Source organism: Macaca nemestrina, chromosome 9, assembly GCF_043159975.1.
Source record: "Macaca nemestrina isolate mMacNem1 chromosome 9, mMacNem.hap1, whole genome shotgun sequence".
Classification (NCBI taxonomy): Eukaryota; Metazoa; Chordata; class Mammalia; order Primates; family Cercopithecidae; genus Macaca; species Macaca nemestrina.
The window spans coordinates 119,746,359-119,761,858 of NC_092133.1; the positions used below are offsets into that span (position 1 = coordinate 119,746,359).

At 43.2% G+C, this 15,500-nt stretch overlaps 1 protein-coding gene across 18 annotated transcripts in view; it reads right to left on the minus strand.

Moving 5' to 3' along the window:
• Positions 1-15,500, minus strand: part of LOC105480028 (KIAA1217 ortholog) — a 910,528-nt gene that overhangs the window by 356,582 nt on the left and 538,446 nt on the right. The gene's annotated exons all lie outside the window — the stretch shown is intronic.

The following is a 15,500-nucleotide window of genomic DNA, read 5'->3' on the forward strand; positions in this document are numbered from 1 at the left end:
CACACCACCACACCTGGCTAATTATTAAAAGAAAAATTCTGTAGACATGGAATCTTGCTGCACTGCCCAGAATAGTCTCAAACTGCTGGCCTCTAGTGATCCTCCTGCTTCAGCCTCCCAACGTGCTGGGATTACAGAGGTGAGCCACCTTGCCTGGCCAAAACATATCTTTTTTTTTTCTTTTTTTTCTTTTTTTTTTTTTTTGAGACGGAGTCTTGCTCTGTCACCCAGACTGCCGTGCAATGGTAGGATCTCAGCTCACTCCACCTCTCGGGTTCAAGCAATTCTCCTGCCTCAGCCTTCTGAGTAGCTAGGATTAGAGGCATGTACCACCATGTTTCACTAATTTTTGTGTTTTCAGTAGAGAGGGTGTTTTGCCATGTTGGCCAAGCTGGTCTCGAATGCCTGACCTCAGGCAATCCGCCCACCTCGGCCTCCCACAGTGCTGGGATTACAGGCGTGAGCCACCGCACCCAGCCAATACATATTTTTTAAATGATATAATCAGCAAAGCCCTAGTTCTTTGTGAAAACTAACAAAAACCAAAGCAAAACCTTTCCTAAGTTCCTTTTCTTAGCACATGTCACCTAAAAGATTTGCTTCTCAGTGGCTCTCCCCGAGCCACTTCCTTTCCTGGCTGAGAACAATTCTCATTCAGTATCTTCCTGTCATCAGATTTTCCCATATTCGGACTTTCCTGGGAACATTTTCACACATTATCTTAGTGGCTCTGTTGCCCTCTGATTCCAACCTCGCTCTGTTCTTTTCTGGAGGTAGAAGTCCTAAAACAGAAACGCTTATCCCCAATCCAAACAATTAATCCCCAAAGAACTTTCGAGACAGGGCAGGTTCATGGCTGCCTTATCCGCAAAAGCCCTGTTTTCTGGGTTCCTTGTCTTGGGCAACCTGCAGAGTGAGAGCCATCATTGAAGGATGATTTGGGCTTCAGCTGGAACAAGGAGAAATACTCCTGAGCCATTCCTAATGGTTTGCTCGGGCAGGATCTGGAGTAAGAAGACACGGCATCTTAAAGCTGGAAATACAGGAAGCTTAATAAAAGGCACTGCAGTGTTTCCATGGCACTGGACAGGGTTTTGATAATACTTCCAGGGATGCTGCGGTCCAGGGACAGGGACTCTCATCTCTTCTAGGCCTGAAGGAGCAAGAGGAGAAAGCACCTTCCCCAGCCTGGAGAGAGAGTCAAGGGGAGGGCTGCCTGGAGGAGTCTGCCTTCCCTAGAGGAATACAGCCCACCCAGAGTGGCCTGGCAGGGAGGGGACCAGGAGAGAAGGAAGACAGCCTCATTCTTCTCTTGGCCTCCAGCACTTAGAAGGAGCATGGAGGGTAAGACTGGGGACTTGTTATCCTCGTACAGAGAAAGAACAGTCATATAGAATAGAAATAAAGACAGGCTGGACTGTGGCTCATGCCTATAATTCCAGCACTTTGGGAGGCCAAGGCTGGAGGATCACTGGAGGTCAGGAGTTTGAGAGACCAGCCTGACTAATGCACTGAGCACACTGAGACCCTCCTCTCTCTCTTAGAAAAAAAAAAAAAGAAAGAAAGAAATTAGCTGGGTGTGTGTGGTAGTGCATGCTACTGTGGAGGCTGAGGCAGGAGGATCACTTGAGCCTGGCTGAGATGGGAAGATCATGGCTGCAATGAGCTGTGATCATGTCATTCAACTTGTCTGGTTGACAGAGCAAGACTCTGTCTCCAAAAACAACCCCCAAAACAAAAAAAAGAGGCTGCCTGTGCTAAGGACAAAGTGAGCTGTAGACACAACTGGTTTGGGAGTTCAGCAGAGTGAAAATAAAGGCCAGAGGTCAGGTGTAGTGGCAAGTGTCTGTAGTCCCAGTGACTTGGGAGGCTAAGGCAGGAGGATCCCTTGAGGCCAGGAGTCTGAGGCCTGCCTGGGCAACATAGCAAGGGGAAGGAAGGAACGGATGAAGGAAGGGGAGTGGAGGGGAGGGGGGACAAGGGGAGGGGAAAGGTAGGGGAGGGGAGGGATATGAAGGCCAAGATTGGTGGGAAAGGTTTCATAGAAGGTTTGGCAACTCATTTATATGCTCCTTGGAGATAATTTTTTTTTTTTCTTTTTAGACGGAGTCTCACTCTGTTACCCAGGCTGGAGTGCAGTGGTGTGATATCAGCTCACTGCAACCTCTGCCTCCCAGGTTCAAGTGATTCTCATGCCTCAGCCTCCTGAGTAGATGGCATTACAGGTGTGTGTCGCCACATCTGGCTAAGTTTTATATTTTTAATAGAGATGGGGTTTCACCATGTTGGCCAGGCTGGTCTCAAACTCCTGACCACAGGTGATCCATCCACCTAGGCCTTCCAAAGTGCTGGGATTCCAGGTGTGAGCTACCGCACCTGGCCTATTTTAAATTATCTCCAAATGAAGAAATCAAAGTACATGAACATGCACATGACTGCTTTTGTGTGTGTGTGTGTGAAGAAAACGCTGAAGATGGAGATCACACCAAAAAAAAAAAAAAAAAAAATCCTTGAGTACTGTGATCTGCTCTAACTGTCAAATGTTAAGAACTGAGCACTTTCCTCATTTACTGTTGACACAGGTGGAGTTATCTGGATTAGCACAGTGCTGCATGGGGCAGTCATTTATTTCCTCCAGAAGAAACAATTGAAGCCATCGTTCATGTTCGGGTTAGATAGCAACAATTTAGAGCGCTCTCGCCTGCAGATAAAGGAAGACGAGTATTATCTGACCGGACCGTGGGGAAGATGAAGAAACATCTAACACTGTGTTTATAACTGAGCGGGACAGATCGCCAGAGATAGGACAGCAAAGACCCCATTGTCTACACGGGGCTACATTTGGATCAGAGAGGAACGCTTTCCGGAGCAGCTATTGAAATTGAACACTGGTATAATACCTTGTATCAGACTGTCGCTTCATAGCAAATTTTCTCTCCAGATAACTCCGCAGGACGCCTATAAAATCAGAGTTACAAGATTTGTATCTTTACTGAGGGAACTTTAAGAAGCTAGAGTTTTTTAGCCGTTTATAATGTAAGCTTAGGTTAGGTGTGGTGGCTCATGCCTGTTATCCCAGCACTTCAGGAGCGGGAGGCCGAGGTGGGAAGATCGCTCAAGCCCAGGAATTTAACACTATCTTAGGCAATGTAGTAAGACCCCGTCTCCTCCCCCAAAAATTTAAAAATTAACTGGGCATGGCGGTACATGCCCGTAGTCCCAGTTACTCAGGAAGCTGAGATGGGATGATCGCTTGAGCCCAGGAGTTTAAGACCAGCCTGCACAACATACCAAGACTCCATCTCTCCAAAAAAAAAAAAAAAATTAAAATTAAAATTAACTGGGTGTGGTGGCACATGCCTGTAGTCCCAGTTACTCAGGAGGCTAAGGCAGGAAGATCGCTTGAGCCCAGGAGTTTGAGGCCACAGTGAGCTATGATTGCACTACCAGGCATTTCAGCCTGGGTAACAGAGTGAGATTCTGTCTCAAAAAATGAAATAAAGAAACACCAAATAACAGAAGCTTCCCAAGGTCTTGCTGTAAGCACCACCCCAGACATTGTAAACATCACCTCTGGTCACATACGTAGAGTAAATTAATTGGGTCCTGTGCATTTCTGCAGCCCCTGAGGGACCTCAAGAGTCCTGGTCGGGGCGTGACCTCTAACTGAGGTTGGAGGGCCATCTGTGGGCCCCAAATGTGCTTCTCTTAGAAGCCTGGGCCATGAACAAATGGGATGTGATGAACTTAACCTTATGGGGTTGACACTGGAAAATAAGGTCGCAGTGATTGCTTTGATGGGGTCCAGAGCACACTACCCCCTAAATATGATACCTTGGCATTGAGAAAATAGCAGAAGCAGGAAGGTCTCTTTCACCTTCCCCTTATCCTTCCCCACTGAAGCAGGTGGCAAAGACTCTCATGTGAGAGATGCCCTCCCTGTAGCTGGAAGAAAGGAGCATCCTTGTCTCTGAAGGCACAGGGACATAGAGAAGAATCTAAACAAAGAGTCCTGGCTGAGCCCCCAAGTTCATTACCATTAGATCACTTCTTTCATCTTCCAGTCATACTTCTGCATGACTGTTCTGCTCTTCATCAGACTTATGCATAAACATACATACAGTCACCTCTTTCTTCGGGTCTTCCTTTCCAAAGGCTCTTGTGTCAACCCAAATTTACATTAAGTAAATTTGTGGTTGGGAGCAGGAGCTCATGCCTGTAATCCCAACACTTGAGGAGGCCAAGGAGGGGGATCACTGGAGGTCAGGGGTTCCCGACCAACATGGCAAAACTCTGTCTCTACTAAAAATACAAGAATTAGCCGGGTGTGGTGGCACACACCTGTAGTCCCAGCTACTAGGGAGGCTGAGGCATGAGAATTGCTTGAATTGGGGAGGTGGAGGTTGCAGTGAGTTGAGCTTGCGCCATTGCACTCCAGCCTGGGCAACATAGGGAGACTCTGTCTCAAAATATAAAAAGTAAATTTGTATACTTTTCTCTTGCTAGTAAGTCTTTTGTTACACGTGTTTCAACCATGAAGCTGGCAATGAAATCTTTTCCCCACTACAGTTTCAATGCCTCCAGTCTTGATCCTCTTCTGGTTGCTTTTGCAATATATATATTTTTTTAATTTAAAAATGTTTAACTTTTGTGGGTACAGAATAGGTATATATATTTGTGGGGTACGTGAGATATTTTGATATAGGCATGCAGTGTGAAATAATCACATCACGGAGAAGGGGGCACTATTTATCCTTTGTGTTACAAACAATGCAGTTACACAAATGTACAATTAAGTTATTGTTGTCTATAGTCACCCTATTGTACTATCAAATAGTATGTCTGATTTTTGCAGGTATTTCCAAACCTTACATAACTCTCCTGAATGGAGAACTTTCCTATTGTGCCTGTTAACTGTTTCTTGTTCCTGACCAGATTAAAAGTCAGGAATGCAGGTCTTTAAATCACATTAAATAGAGTAAAATTACGTTATAAAAAAATTAGACTTTGTGGTACAAGATGACTGATCTTTTGGTTTTTATTATTTTTTGAGACAGAGTCTTACTCTATCACCCAGGATGGAATGCAGTGCCGCAGTCTCGGTTCACTGCAGCCTCAACCTTCTGGGCTCAAGCCATCCTCCTACCATAGCCTCCCAAGTACTCGGTACCATAGGTGTGTACCACCTTGCCCAGCTAATTTCTGTATTTTGTATAGAGATGGGGTTGCATCATGTTGACCAGGCTGGTCTTGAACTCCTGGGCTCAAACGATTTGCCCGCCTTGGCCTCCCAAAGTGCTGAGATTACAAGTGTGAGCCACCGAGCCCCGCCTCTGATCATTTTTTTAAAAGCATGACAAACCCATGTCCTGGTTATCCCTTTCTTTCCATGGAATCATCTGCTCTTCAGAGCACTTAACTGATATGGATTACACATTTTCTTCTTATAGACTCTATCCATATGGTAGCTAATTGGAGAGCTCTGGCTGGCATTTCCTGGAGTAGGTGCCAAAGGATGGAAAGGTGTTAAGAAAATAACTGGTCAGCAGCCTGCTTTCCCTTAAACAGGATATCCTCTGTGGCTCATTCTAATCCTGGAACTCCTAGATAGCACTGGGTTCTCCCAGGAAATTTGGGGGAATCTGTGGGTAGGAGAAACTTCTGGATTCCTTGTGTTTGTCAACCGGGGCAATCCTGCTATGGGAAAGCCCTAACTTCTAAAGCCCACAGGAATTTACGGCTGCTGACCATTCTACCATACGGTGAGCTCTGCGTCAAGGGAGGTTCGGGTTCAGCCCTCATATACAATAAGCTGTTTGGGGAAGTTCAGTCTTTCAAAGTAAGGAGGGGAAATGGCTACCACATGGGACCTGTAGGTAAAACCTCCTCCTGCTTGCTGTTTTACTATTTCTGGGCATTGGGGTGCAAAACATGTCACCCCAAAATATGGTACCTTGCAGGTCACTAGCTTTGACTTTCCCCAGTCTTTCTGTTTAAGAACCAGCCATAAACGAATTCTCTGACCGACCTCTCCTGAAAACAGGCCATAAGATTCCCAAGTGACAGGTATCTTGCCTTATACCCAGAGGAAAGGAATGCCACAAAGAGAGGTCAAGAAGAATCTGAACAAACAGGCTTCCCCCCAGTTTATTACCGTTAGATCATACCCTTTGTATGTCCAATCATACTTTTTTTTTTTTTTAAATAGAGACAGTCTGACTCTGTCACCCAGGCTGGAGTGCAGTGGTATGATCTTAGCTCACTGCGGCCTTGAACACCTTGGCTCAATCAATCTTCCTGCCACAGCCTCCCGAGTATCTGGGACTATAGTCATGCACCACTATAACCAGCTAATTTTTAAATTTTTCATGTTGTATAGATGGGGTCTCACTTGGCTGCCCAGGCTGGTCTCAAACTCCTGGCCTCAAGCAATCCTCTCACCTTGGCCTCCCAAAGTGTTGGGATTACAGGAGTGAACCACTGCATCCAGCCTCCAATCATACTTGTACAAGACTGTCCATTCTTCATCAAACCTACCATAAAAACACACAGTCTTCCCTAGGTCTTTGGATTCCCATTTCCGAAGGCTCCTGTGTCATATAAAACTGATATTGAATCAGTTTGTATGCTTTTCTCTTGGTAATCTGTCTTTTGTTATAGGGTGGCAGCCATGATCCTTGTGATGGGTGAGAAAAAGGTATTACTCTTTCTCCTCTGCTTGGGTAAAAGTGTGTTGCACATGTGTGTTTGGGGGGAAGATAAGGGATATAAAAATATTTAAAATTATTATATTAATTTTGGGAATTGTAGAGTTCTATACCAAGGCAATCAATTATTGTCTAGAATTGCTCCCCAGTTTCAGGGGCATATTTTCAAAGTATTTTTAGCCAAAATGATTTGCGGTCACCCTGTGATCTCTCTGCCCCTTCAGCCAACCACTTAATAGTAGCAACAGCTATCATGAATGAGTATACACTTTATGTCAGCAAGCACTTTCATTGGTGGCATCATTTATTCCTCCCAACGACCTGATGAGGCTGGTATTGCCATCATCCCCATATTCCAGGTGAGGAATATGAAGCTTTGACTGGCCAGTCATCAAGCCCACAGACATGAGGCTTGAGGAAAGTGTCCGGTCTCCTCCATGTTGGGAGCAATGAACTAACCAAGATGATTTCAATACCTGACTCCTGAAAAAGGACAAACACATTACACTTGATTCTTTAAGGCCCACCTCCATCTTTCTTTCCCTACAGAAGAGTGATTCCATTTTAGTTAGAACAACACCAAGAATAAACTGAAATAGGCAGCAGCCTGTTGAACGCTGCAGAGAATGCTTGCAATTTCAATTTTGGTCAATTCCACACACAAAAATCACCAAATCAGGTGTGTGCCTCGTACTGTGCCACAGGCTAGAGATTCAAAGATGGAAATGAGGGACCCTTTTTTACATGTGATTTATCCCTGGCTGTGATCCCCTGTCCCTGAGAATTCCCAGGGCATGACAGAAAGTATTGGAAAGCTCATTAGTATTATGGCTTATATTTTTGAGGCTTCACTTTTATTTGAGGTTTGGAGATGGGATAAAGGAGTTAATTAATTGAAGAGCTAAGCCACTTAAAATACTACAAATAAACATTTTAAAAATAAACACAGATATTACAGTGTTGGATAAAATTACTGCCTTCTTTTCTCTCTCTCTCTCTCTCTTTCTTTCTTTCTTCCTTTAGCTGGGATTACAGGCACTGCCACCATGCCTGGCTAATTTTTGTATTTTTTGTAGAGATGAGGTTTTGCCATGTTGGCCAGGCTGGTCTCGAACTCCTGACCTCAAGTGATCTGCCCTCCTTGGCCTTCCAAGGTGCTGGGATTACAGGCATCAGCCACCACGCCCGGCCTATTGCCTTCTTTTCTTTTTTTTTTTTTTTTTTTTTTTTTTGAGATGGAGCTTCACTCTTGTTGCCCAGGCTGGAGTGCAATGGTGTGATCTCGGTTCACTGCAGCTTCCACTTCCTGGGTTCAAGCGATTCTCCTGCCTCAGTCTCCTGAGTAGCTGGGATTACAGGCATGTGCTACCATACCTGGCTAATTTTGTTTTTTTAGTAGAGATGGGATTTCTCAATGTTGGTCAGGCTGGTCTCGAACTCCTGACCTCAGGTGATCCACTCACCTTGGCCTCCCAAAGTGCTGGGATTACAGGTGTGAGACACTGCACCTGGCCATTGCCTTATTTTCTGAGATAAAATGCTGGACTTCAAAGAAATTGCATGCAGGAGGCCCACCCAGTCAGTACTGCATGCTGAATCTCCAAGAGTACTGGTTCTCTTTCTCTGCTGGTAGTTATGATGCTTTATAACCAAGTGGAAATGAATTAAAAGTGCAGAACATATTAATGAGTGAAGGGAGATGGAGAAGTACAGAGCAGTGACATTTTTTGGAAGCCAGACCCTCTGGACTGAGAAAGGAAATAAATGACCTGGGAGGCAGCGAAGAGGGAGAAACTCTGAGCAGATTAATCACCATTAGCTCAGTCAGCCACAAAGGTTACGTGAGCAAATACAAAAGAGAAAAGAATGAGAGAAAGGGAGGCAGTGGACCCAGGATGTTGTGACAGGCGACAAGACAGGAAGCTCATGTTAGGAAAAATTGAGTCATAGATGGAGTCTATAATCAGGGTTTTCTGCAATTGTTTATGAACAGATCCAACGGACAATGGTCAGACTGGCAGACCAGGGCTGTACGGACAGTCTCAAAGGCAGATCAATAAAACCATCGTAAAAATGAAGCACCGTTGGAAGAGGAGTAGAGCAAAAGAGACGATGCCAAAAAGCATAGCCTGAGTCACAGAGAGCACATTTGAGGAAACTGAGTGAAATGAACTGGGGAAGAGAAAAGGGAATGAAAAATACTAGATTAAATTTTTTTTGTTTTGTTTTGTTTTTTAGACAGTGTCTCACTCTATCACCCAGGCTGGAGTGCAGTGGCACCATCTCGGCTCACTGCAGCCTCTGCCTCCCAGGTTCAAGTGATTCTTATGCCTCAGCCTGTGTGATAGCTGGGATTACAGGCACCCACCACTATGCCTGGCTAATTTTTGCATTTTTAATAAAGAAGGTATTTCACCATGTTGGCCAGGCTGGTCTCGAACTCCTGACCTCAGGTGATCTGCCCGCCTCAGCCTCCCAAAGTGGTGGGATTACAGGGGTGAGCCACTGTGCCCAGCCAGATTAAAAATGTATAGATGGGAGATACAACAAATATCCCCCTTCTCAGTAATAGGTATCACTGGAGAAAACCAAGTAATTGGAAGAGGAAAATGTATGATTATATCTGAAGATAATTCAAGAAGCTTTACTGAAATAAAAGACATGAATTGACACATGGAAATATAGGCTAAGAAAAAATGACTACAGATCAAATAGTGAGACAAAAGACAACTCTGGAAGGCAGTGGATAATAGATACAGAGTCTTCAGAGATGTAAAGTATGACTCAAGAATTTTATGCTCAATACTGTCATCCATGTATAAAGCCAGAGAATTTTCAAATTTAAATGCTCAGGAAAATAGTTCCCATGAGTCCTTTCGAGGAAATATTGGAAGTCCAAACCCCATTCATCCAACAGAAAATTGAAAAAGTCAGGGTAAAAGGGCTGCTTTTAGGACTGAACCCACTTAGTACTAAAACTAAAAATAAGACAAATCTAGAATGATGATTTCAGAACTTAAATTTTATGAGCAATGACCATTTAAAAATAATATTGCTAACATGTGTTGGGAAGGGGAAGAGAAGGGAAGACAGACAGAAATTAGAGTAAATATGTTCATTTTCCTCATTTTTCAAACGGAGATTCTTTGTTTCTTCTTTTTTTTAATACAGAGCCTTGTTCTGTCACCATGGCTGGAGTGCAGTGGTGGGATCTCAGCTCACTGCAACTTCTGCCTCCCAGGTTCCAGTGATTCTCCTGTCTCAACCTCTGAGTAGCTGTGATTACAGGCACCTGCCACCACACTTGGCTAAGTTTTGATTTTTTTTTTTTTTTTTTTTTTTGAGACTGAGTTTTGTTCTTGATGCCCAGGCTAGAGTGCAGTGGCGTGATCTCAGCTCACTGCAACCTCCGCCTCCAGGGTTCAAGCAATTCTCCTGCCTCAGCCTCCCGAGTAGCTGCAATTAGGGGTGCACACCACCACGCTTGGCTAATTTTTGTAATTTTAGTAGAGATGGGTCTTCACCATGTTGGCCAGGCTGGTGTCACACTCCTCACCTCAAGTGATCTGTCCACCTCGGCCTCCCAAAGCGCTGGGATGACAGGCATGAGCCACCATACCTGGCCAAGAGTTGATTCTTTAAAGCTGGTCAATTAGATAATAGGAGTATGATTTAGTAGTCTTTGATTTTTAAAATCATGGGTATGGATTAATTCAAAGAAATTAAAAGTAACAAAATAACAGATAGTTACAACAAAGGAAGAGTTCGAGGACTTGCAAGGAGATGCTGAAGGAAATGTCTTGGAGGAGATTCTCATTAAGCCTTGACCAAACAGACTGTGGAACTGAGTCGTGTCCTTGTATGTAATTGTAACTTCCCCCAGCTGGAATTCCTTATTCTTTAGAAAGAATTTCCCCTTCTAGATGAGAGATTGGTAGAGAACAGAGACTAGAAAGAGGAGTCTCTTCTTAAGAGCATCTTCTTTCATTTCAGATAGAACTTTTATTGATTAAAAAATTTCAGCCCATGCGTCTTTCTCTTTTTACATACAGAAACATATATTTTATAAATGTCACACATACCTATATTAGATTCTATATGTAATGAGATAAATACATATTTTTGTCTGAGATAATATAGTTTTCTGTCCCTGTACCAACCAGAAGCAGAATTCTCCAGCGTGTCTGTGATTTCCAAGGATAAAGACCTCATCTGGTTTGAATGACCACCTTTGGGGCCAGAGCCAAAAATCTGGCAGAGAGGAAAACTAGGAAAAGGGACAATCATGTGCTCCTGGTTTTGAATTGAATATGGCCAGTTTTGCAGTCAGCTTTTCTGCTTCTCCTAGCCCTGCTCTGTTGACCAGTGACCTCCCCGTGGGCTGCAATCCTGCTGCTGGACAGCAATCAGTTCCTTGATGCCAAAATGGGGCTTTGGCTTCATGGGAAATCCTCCATAACATACACTTGAGGACTGTGCGCTTTGAACGTGCTTAGTCTGTGTGGGTGATAGTCTGAAGGTGCTGCACAAATGACAGCTTATTTGCATTAGAAAAAAGTTTTGGGCTTTCATAAACATCTCTTTATGAAAAGGATTTGCTGGGTATACTTTCAAAAAAAGATACCATCTAAAACGAACATCTGTTACAACAGCTGTTCATAAAAGCAGATTAAGGTACAACTGCCACATAAAAAGTGAAAAAGGGGAAATATCTTCCCATTTTACTCTGATGAAATTTAAAACCCCTCCCATTTATTACCCAGTGATTCCACTGGGATTCAGCCCATTTCAAGTCCCACAAATGAAAAACCACTTCTGTTTTAAACCATACCTACACATTCCTCCCGACCTGGAAAGCCTGAGCTTTAAAAACAGCACACATCCCTAAGTCTTCACTCACTGGTTCTATTGAAAGCTAAAGTGTTTGTCATTAAAAGTAAACACAAGAATAACCAAGAGGCAGCTGTCCTACTATAGATGGTGCTGTTCAAAGTGTGAGCGTCACTCAGAAAGGGGTGATTGTCCTTTGGGAGGGCCCAGGGGTGATATGTTTTTGTAAAGACAGTGAAGAATGCAGACACTGTGTTCTATAAGGATTGTATTTGAGGGAATTGGGGATATTTAGTTTGCAGAGGAGAAGACTTGAAGAGACATGGCAGTTGTCTTAATATATTTGAAAGGCTGTCATATAGAATATAGAATAGATTCCTTCTGTGCTGCTGTGAGGTGCAGAACCATTCAATGAGGTAGACTAATTTTGATTCATTTTTAGGAAAGATATTCAGTCTAACCAGATTTAGTGGAAAAAAAATGGTTGATTCCTAAAATAGAGAGGGAGTTCCCCACTGCTGAGAATAACTAAGAAGAGGCTAGTAGAGGATTGCTCAGGAATTGTGTGGAAGGATTTCTCACACTGGAATGCATGAGGACAACCAAAGGACCCGCTTTCACATTCTATCATTCATGCTTAGTTATAAAGCCTTTTGTATAATTTTCAACACGTAGCAAATAATGATTTGGGGGAATTATTTTTAGGACACAGAGTAATTTAGCCCCACTTTCTTTTTTTCATTATTCTCTTTTCTGAAGATGAATGAGAAGCAGATGACTAACAGAAAGAGGGGAAGGACAATCAGAAGAAGAGGTAGAAGGAGAATCTGTAGCTTTCCATTATTTCCTCTTTTTTGGAAATTTGGCTATATCTGAATAGTTCTATGAAATGTGTCTTAATCCATCTTGTGTTGCTATAAAAGAGTACCTGAAACTGGGTAATTTATAGAGAAAAGAGGTTTATTTAGCTCATCATTCTGCAGGCTGGGAAGTTCAAGGATATCACCTTGACTTCTAGTTAGGGTTTTTGTGCTGCATTATACATGGTAGAGAAGGTCAAAGGTGAAGCAGACATGTGTGAAAAGAGAAAACCTGAGCGGTGTCCCAGCTTTTAGCAACCCACTCTTGTGGGCACTAATTCAGTCCCTTCAGAACAAGAATTCATTCACTACCACTAGAATGGCACTAAGCCTTTCATGAGGGATCCGCATCTATGACCTAAACAGCTCCACTATGCCCCATCTCCTAACACCACCACATTGGGGATCAAGTTTTAACATGCATTTTGGTGGGGACAAACAAATCATGTTCAAACCATGGGCCCTTGCATAACTAGAGTGTATTTTTATCAAAGACCAACTCATCCTTGCAAATAATCTCCTAAAATCCCTCTCCAAACATGTTTACCAGGAGCACTACAATTTTAGTATAAAATGTTATAAAATGTTATAGTTCTGCTTTCACTTATTCTCTTCATGGGAGTTCTCTCAATCCTCAAGTATGTTCGAACTCACCCATAACTGATTAATATACTACATTAAGAAAAATACAAGTTGTGTTTGCAGATTAACTTTAAAGAACATATACCCCTACCCTTAGCTCACCCCTAACCAAAGGACCAAACATAAATACAATCCATGCAAAGAGCCTCATTGACTCAAATCACTTCGTAACAAAACAAAATGAAGACAGACAAACAAACAAACAAACAAAGCCATCACAATCTCCTTGGAGAACACAGTGTTTCTGTGTGTGTGTGCATGTGTGTGTGTGATGGAGTTTTGCTCTGTTGTCTAGGCTGGAGTGCAGTGGCGTGATCTCAGCTCACTGTAGCCCTCCTCCCACCACCCCGAGTTCAAGTGATACTCCTGCCTCAGCCTCTGGAGTAGCTGGGACTGGGACTACAGGTGCACACCACCATGCCCAGGTAATTTTTGTATTTTTAGTAGACATGGAGTTTCACTACGTTGGCCAGGCTGGTGTCAAACTCCTGACCTCAAGTGATCTGCCTGCCTCAGCCTCCCAAAGTGCTGGGATTACAGGCTTGAGCCACTGCTTCCGGCCAACACAGTCATTTTTGAAGATGGATTAAAAAATACAGAACTATGAATTCAGTGCATCACTAATCTCACTAATCATCAAGTAAGAAAAAAGACACAAAGAGACCCCTTTGGTAGATAAGCACATTTGTGTTCCTTTAACTGGATCCCACTCGTGCTCATCTAAATTCCACAATTCTCTCAAAACCCACTTAAAATTCCCCCTTCCCATGGGAAATATGAAAAAGAACATTCACGTTCCACCTGAATGCTCTGCAGGTACTCCAAAACCTATGTACCCAGAACCAAACTTTTGTCCTTAAAACCTGGCCCTCATTGTTATATGGTTCTACAAAATGTTATTAAAACAAAAATCAGAGACATCCTTGACATTTCCCTTTCTCTCACCCAAAAAGGAATTAATGACTAAATTCCATCTAAACTATCTCCTAAGTACCATTTGAATCCATCCTACTGCCACCAACCTGGACAAAACTATCATCTCCTTTCTCCTGGAATATTACATTACGTCCCTTCATTATTTTTTCAGGTACATTCTTGTTACCTTCTAGAGCTGGAATAATCTGAATGACAAAACTGATCAGGCTGTTCTCCTTCAGTTGTTTCCTACTACCCTTAGGAAATTCCAAACTCCTTATCATGGCCTCAAAACCCCCCATAATCCAGCCATGCATTACCTTGCTAGCTCTACTTCCTATCACTTTTCTCCCCTGACCCGGAGACTCAAGTTAGGTTGATCTTGTCCCCTGTCCCTCCAAAGAAGAGGGCATGCTCTTTCTCACCTCAGAGTCTTTCTACAGGCGATTGCTTTGGCCTTTCATCCTCCCCCCTCTCGCTTCATCTAGCCAGGTCCTACTTCTCTCTAGGTCTCAACTCCATATCCTCTGGGAAATATTCCCTGATACCTGCACTTGCCAGATTAGGTTACCCTCTCAGATATCTCCACAGCTCTTTACATCTCTCGTTTGTAACCCACATCATATCTTAAGTCCTTGTTCACTGTCTGTCTTCTAAACTAAATGAGAAATTCCAAGATAACAGGGTCCATGTCTGCCTGACTCACTACTGTATCCCAGGTAGCTAGCACCTAACGTGTGCTCAAATAGTTGTTGCATGGATAAATTAATGAGTAACATGTGCTGTCTACATCAATGATTCATAAATTTCACTATGCAGAGGAATCATTTGGGAAGCCAATTTAGCTGATCCATTATCAGTATCAGGACCCTACCTTTTCAACAACAATAGGGGATGAATTTTGACTCAGACTGTTCTTGACTCACACTTTGGAAAGCAATACTCCAGAATTACAGGCATGAGCAAGGGAGAGAAGCACGACTGAGGTAAAAGAGACAAAAGGGAGCAAAATGTGAGAAGTTAAATAACAATAGAAGACTCACATAACTGTTAAAGCAACACAACCACAGAAAATCTGAAGGACTAAATGAAAGATTATCAAATTAATTCCTCAATGATATGTATCTTCAAAACATTTGGAAGGAAAAGCCACTTGATATAGCTGGAGGTCTGGGGAGACATTGAAACAGGAAAATAAATTTGAACTTGAGTTGAAGGATGGGTAAGGTTGGGAAGGAGAAGAGGAAAGGAAATGGTATTACAGAGAGGTGAGTATATGAGTTCAGAGGAGGAAAAGTGTAGAGCAAGACAGGCAGCATTTTGCCAACACGGTAAAAACCATGTTTCTACTAAAAATATAAAAATTAGCCAGGTATGGTGGCATGCACCTTTAATCCCAGCTACTCAGGAGGCTGAGGCAGGAGAATTGCTTGAACTCAGGAGGCGGAGGTTGCAGTGAGCCGAGATTGCACCACTGCACTCCAGCCTGGGTGACAGAGTGAGACCCTGTCTCCAAAAAAAAAAAAAAAAAAAAAAGGTTCAGAGG